Source organism: Mchenga conophoros, linkage group LG10, assembly GCF_057382185.1.
Source record: "Mchenga conophoros isolate Kocher_MC1m ecotype Shallow Benthic linkage group LG10, M_conophoros_male_GT1.1, whole genome shotgun sequence".
Taxonomy (NCBI): domain Eukaryota; kingdom Metazoa; phylum Chordata; class Actinopteri; order Cichliformes; family Cichlidae; genus Mchenga; species Mchenga conophoros.
In genome coordinates, this window is record NC_140535.1 from 301,694 (window position 1) to 308,512 (window position 6,819).

Genomic DNA, 6,819 nt, shown 5'->3' on the forward strand with positions numbered 1-6,819 from the left:
GGAAGTCAAAATATCACCTAATCCAAACTGCAGCACAGTGATGTGGGGAGTAGTGACATTGCATCATAGTAAGAAGGTCCTGGACTCAAATCTACACTGTTGGCTGCAGCATGCTTAGCAAAAGCAAACATGGTGTACATGAGACGAGGGACTATCAAAATAAAACAGGAAGTAACTGATACCAAGATCAGGACTAATACTGTCAGTTTAAGGCTGTGTGCAGGTAGGAGTGGAAGTAGAAGGACCCAAAGTGCAGACACTCGGAGGCGGAAAATGGCTCAAAACTCAGCTTTTATTGCTGGATGGCAAAAAGTGGCAAAAAGTAACAGAAATCCAAAATCCAAAAATCCAAATAAATTTACATGACCAGGCAAACAGAACACACAGCATAAATGAGAGTAGATCATGACACAGACACAAAGAAACACAGGGCTTAAATACACAGAGAGAGCAATCAGGGAATGGGTAACAGGTGGGAAACACAGCTGGGGCAAATCAGGCCTAACGAGACAAGGGGAAGCAAAACCAGACACATTAACATCAGACATGGACTTTCAAAGTAAAACAAGAAACATAACACAGACTCACAGGCAGGCACTATAACAAAGGGAACAAAGACGTGGGACCAGGGCAGACACAGACACTGACTGGATGTGGGGATACAGCAGACAGGGGAGACAGCAACTATGGACACAGACAGAAAACCTAACCAAACCCCACCCAGAGAACCTAAACTAAGAATGATCCTAAAACCCATAAAGCAAAGCTAGAAAATAATGAAATAACAAAATCAAAGAACCAAAAAACACAAAACACTGGGTCAACGACCCAGGGACCCTAACAGTACCCCCCCCTTAAGGGCTGGCTTCCAGACAACCCAAACCAGAACACCAAAAAACAACCCAACCAGGGCGGGCGGTGGGGGAAACAGGACGGAGGGCACGAAACAAATCGAGCCAGAAACCAAAACACAGGGAACAAGGTCCAAAATAACAGCACTAAGGCCCAGGAACAGTCCAAAAACAAACAAACGAGCCCATGAAAGGCGCAGAGGCCCAGGCAACAGTCTCGAAAAAAAAGTTCAGGGGGCCGGCCCGGAGGCTGACGGTCCGAGAGCCCAGAAAACAGGCCAGGAGGCCGGGCAGGCGGGAGGCACCGGTGCAGATCAGGAGGCCGGCCGGGCGGGAGGCACCGGCGGCGTAGTTCAGGGGGCCGTCCATGACGGCAACGACGTCCAGTCATCGGCCGGACAGGACGAGCAGGACGGGCAGGATGGGCAGGACATGCAGGCCGGACGGGACGGGCAGGACGAGCAGGCCACGGGACGAGCAGGCCGGACGGGACGTGCAGGCCGGACGGGACGTGCAGGACGAGCAGGCCGGACAGGACGTGCAGGAACAGACAGCATGGAGACCTCAGGAGCAGACGAAGCTGAACACTCGGAGGCCGGACCAGGCGGAGCTGCAGAGGCGGGGGCCGGACCAGGCGGAGCTGCAGAGGCGGGGGCCGGACCAGGCGGTGGAGCCGGTGGTGGTTGAACGGCCTCGCCAGAACCATCAGCAGACACTGGGACGTGCTGGCTGGGTCCTCCCGGACCCCCAGCTGACTAGGCAAGAGGCTGAACGGGCCCCTCGGATCCTCCAGCAGGAAGAGACAGCTGAAGCGGTTCCTCGGACCCTCCAGCGGAGACAGGTGGCTGAACGGGCCCCTCGGACCCTCCAGCGGAGACAGGAGGCTGAACGGGCCCCTCGGACCCTTCAGCGGAGACAGGAGGCTGAACTGGCCCCTCGGATCCTCCAGCAGGAAGAGACGGCTGAAGCGGTTCCTCGGACCCTCCAGCGGAGACAGGTGGCTGAACGGGCCCCTCGGACCCTCCAGCGGAGACAGGTGGCTGAAGCGGTTCCTCGGACCCTCCAGCGGAGACAGGTGGCTGAACGGGCCCCTCGGACCCTCCAGCGGAGACAGGTGGCTGACCAGAAGATTGAGGAGAGGAGCGACGGTGGCGTCGTTTCCTTCTGAAGGAGGGAACTGAAACTGGCGGAGAAACGGAGACCTCCTCCTCATCCTCCAACCACATGGCCGCCAGGAAAAAGGCAGGCGAATGGGCAGGCGAACAAGGTCCCGACTGGTGTGAGGAAGGAGAGGCAGTCTGAGGTAGCGACGAGGCAGGTGGTGAGTGTGTGTTGTCCTGGGGCGGCGGTAAAGAAGTGGAGGTGGAGGTAGAGAGAGCAAGCTCGCCAGCCCTGACTTGCTCCCTCCAGGCAGCTATGGAGCTGCCCAGCACAGTGTCCATAGAAAGCTGAGTAAGCGGAGGGTTGCTCCGAATGATGGCATCTACAGCGCTTAGCCCAACTGCCATGGTCCTCAAATCATTGGCCTGAGCAATGCGGTCAAGGAGCTTAATCATCCGCTCCATCTCAGCGTTGAATCCAAAAGCTGAAGAGTCTGCGGGGTCCATGTTCTGGTCGTGATCTTCTGTCAGGTTAAGGCTGTGTGCAGGTAGGAGTGGAAGTAGAAGGACCCAAAGTGCAGACACTCGGAGGCGGAAAATGGCTCAAAACTCAGCTTTTATTGCTGGATGGCAAAAAGTAACAGAAATCCAAAATCCAAAAATCCAAATAAACTTACATGACCAGGCAAACAGAACACACAGCATAAATGAGAGTAGATCACAACACAGACACAAAGAAACATGGGGCTTAAATACACAGAGAGAGCAATCAGGGAATGGGTAACAGGAGGGAAACACAGCTGGGGCAAATCAGGCCTAACGAGACAAAGGAAGCAAAACCAGACACATTAACATCAGACATGGACTTTCAAAGTAAAACAGGAAACATAACACAGACTCACAGGCAGGCACTATAACAAAGGGAACAGAGACGTGGGACCAGGGCAGACACAGACACTGACTGGATGTGGGGATACAGCAGACAGGGGAGACAGCAACTATGGAACACAGACAGAAAACCAGAACACTAAAACTCTAACCAAACCCCACCCAGAGAACCTAAACTAAGAATGATCCTAAAACCCATAAAGCAAAGCTAGAAAATAATGAAATAACAAAATCAAAGAACCAAAAACACAAAACACTGGGTCAACGACCCAGGGACCCTAACAAATACATACATTTGTGGTGTCATTAAAGTAACAGACAGAAAAAAAGAAGAAATACTTTTCTATTTTTGCATTTAGTTTGAATAGAAAAAAAAGTTGAATCTCATCTTTAACCCGTGTGTTTGGGTTTAGGAGCCATAGCCTCAGGTATCATGGAAGCGGCTGCTCTGGGTTGACCTTTCACCTTAGGGATGCTCTATGATGCCCGGAGAGACAAACTGATCCCAGGCAAATGTCCAAACTTACCAAACAACTCTTTGTTTTTCTGACAGATTCAGATTATATTCAGATTTCATAGAAACCTTAACTTCCCACATAATTATTCTTTTATATATTGTTTGTACAGCTATTATTATGAGTTATTATTAGTTATTGCTGACAGTAACCCAAACTAAAATCTTGAAAGAATAAACAGGAAATGTCTTGCTTTCATTCCTTCACTGTCACTAAGCCACTTTTAGCTTGGTATATTTCTCCTTTAACAAGGCGAGCAGTTAACCAGGATTAAACCAAAGATTAATTAGTGAAACGATTCAAAACTAATGTAAAAATAAATGTTTTCATACATGATAAACTGCAACGAGAGGAGCAACACAAAACTATTCATAAAGGGGAACAAACAGCCTCTACATGTACTTTTACAACAATTTATAAATAATTAATTTAATAATAATAACAATAATAACTATAATATCACACCAGTACAAACAGGTCAAAGCAGCCCCACTCCATTTTGACCCAGAGTTACATGAATGTACGGACTCCCACTTTGAAACTGGACCTTGACAAATCAGAAGATCCAGAAAACTCTTGTGGTTGTTGTTAGGTTTTGTATTGTTGGTTGTCATTTATGCTTAGAAATATTTAACCATATATGCTTAGAGGTGTATAATCAATTGTGTAGTGATAGGATGTGTGATCTTTAACAGGCTGCAAAGGCTTGGTGTGTATTCCACACTGGAATGCACACCTACATCCTGGGAGCATGAGAAGAGGTCGTACCTTGTTTTATTGTTTTATGGCAGGATAAACGTGGCTGTGTTTGTTTTAGGCTAGGTGCCTTTTGTTTAGATGAACGGTTGGATTTTCCAGACCAGCAAGTTTAGGGAAGTCATTTATGGGGTCACACTCTGACCCCCCCCCCCCCCCCCCCCACACACACACACACACACACACACACACACACGGTACTCTTTGTTTGTATGTAGACGTCCGTCGTATGTTAATGACCCTATGCATATTCATGTAACCACAATAAAAGGAGTGCTATGGGGAACCTGGCTGAGAGTCTGACGGGGGTCAAGTGGTGGAACGACACTTGGCTCCAGGCAGGTCTCCCTCATGCATGAGTAACACGAAGAACTTTGCCTACTTGGTGTTCAATGCTTTTGCTGTGTAATTATATTGTCTTCAACGTTCCAGCGAATAGGTTCAAGCTACAAACCTATCAGTTGTAGTTTGTAATGTGTGTTCTGGTTCAGCCATCCGGGCACAATAGTAAGAAAACTCTGGTATTCTAAGGAGCTTGGAAAGAAAAGCGTCTGGACTTCTTTAAGTTGCTTGAAGATGTTTCACCTCTCATCCGAGAAGCTTCTTCAGTTCAAGAATGGGTGTAGGTCACAATCAGCCAAGGTCTCAGGGGAGCTTCAGATGAGCTCATGTGATCATCATAGCAAAAAGGAAAGTTTGAAGCCTAATTTTAAAATCAGAGATCATGTCTGTGTCACGGACTGGCTGTGCGCAGCAGTAGGATAGGAACCAAAAGCAGACTCACCGGCAGGACATACACTCAAAAAACACAGCTTTGCTGCTGACCCAAGTAAAAGACAAAAAGTAAAAGACAAAAAGACCGCCTGACCCAAGGTGTGAAACTGGGTGTGGGTCCCAATCAGCCAGGGTTTCGGGTGAGTTCATTGTGAAACCTGGCCCCACCTTATCATGCGAATTCCTGAGATCAGATGGCCCAGGATGTGAGTGGGCGTTAAGGCGTCTGGGAGGGATCTCAAAACTGGATTATAGATGGCAGAGAGTTGGTGTCGTAAACCCCGCCTCTGTTCAAATCTGATCTCAGGAATTCACATGATAAGGTGGAGCCAGGTTTCACAATGAACTCACCCGAAACTGGCTGATTGGGACCCACACCCAGTTTCACACCTTGGCTCAGGCGATTAGAGGATCATCAGGGGGTCCTTTGCCCCTCTGTGGGGGGATACTCCCACTAGGTTTATATCTGGGACTCTCCACCATTTGACCTTAGAGCTGAAGAAGCTTCTCGGATGAGAGGCGAAACGTCTTCAAGCAACTCAAAGAAGTCCAGACGCTTTTCTTTGCAAGCTCCTTAGACTACGATGACTACGATGACCTGGATGACTGAGAACCTTCACAGACAATGTAGAAGGTAGTCATACACAGTGAGGATGGCACACTATTCATACAATACAATTTTATTTATATAGCACATTTAAACACCAGAGGTATGCCCAAGTGCTTCACAGAACCAAATAAGAGCAATAACAATTCATGAGATAATCAACCTCTGTGTGAGTAGCGTCTCAGTAGCTGCACTGTGTTGGCGCATGACTATGAAGGAAACAGCAGTAAAGGATTTATATCCTTAAACTTAGCTACATCACTTTGAGAAGAAATCCCGTATGAAATTAATTTCCCACTGTTTTGTAACCAGTGTTGTAAATAGAAATGTTCTTAAGAAATAATCAGACAAAAGTAGGTTTTCTGGGAATTCTGTTAAATGTTCAGTTTATGCCATATGAAAGAAAAACATCCAGAGTGTGATTAAAATCATCGGTGGGCTCTTTTACATTTTGAGAGAAGCCAATGGCATCTAATAATAGATTAAATGCAGTGTTGAGATTGTTATTTTCAGCAACTAAATGGATGTTAAAATCAACCACTACAATGAAATGAGCACCAAATCAGATAAAAAGTCTGAGAAACTCTGCACAGCAAAATCTCCAGTGTTAAATTAACACTGGAGAGTGTCTATATGGGTCCACACCTCTGAGTGTTAAATACAACACTGTTGAGTGTTAAATTAACACTTTTGACAGTGTTATATGTTTAAAAGTAACCTAGTCAGTTTTGAAGATTAACAATGGCTAACACTGAGCAGTGCTGATTTTGTAACACTGTAAAATAACTCAAAATGTTAGAAATATTACAGTGTTAGAAAATCAGCACTGCTCAGTGTTAGCCGTTGTTAATCTTCAAAACTATGTTACTTTTAAACATATAACACTGTCAAAAGTGTTAATTTAACACTCAACAGTGTTGTATTTAACACTCAGAGGTGTGGACCCATATAGACAATCTCCAGTGTTAATTTAACACTGGAGATTTTGCTGTGTGAGACGTAGAGAATGTACCTACTCTGAGACGTTTTTTTCAAATTTTTATTTGTCACGTACACAGTCATACACAGTACGATATGTAGTGAAATGCTTGGACAACTGCTCGTGACCTAAAGAAAACAAAAAAGGAAAAGGCTATGAATAAGAAAGGAAATAAATATGAAAAATTAAAAAGGGTAAATTTAACTAGGAAGGAATAAAATATAAATTAAGGTTAAAAATGAAATAACTGTACATAGGTGTATGACACATTACAAGAACTAAAACAATTGTTTGAGCTTTAATTGTATACCTCAGACTGTTAAATGAATTAAAACTCCTCCTCCTCGGC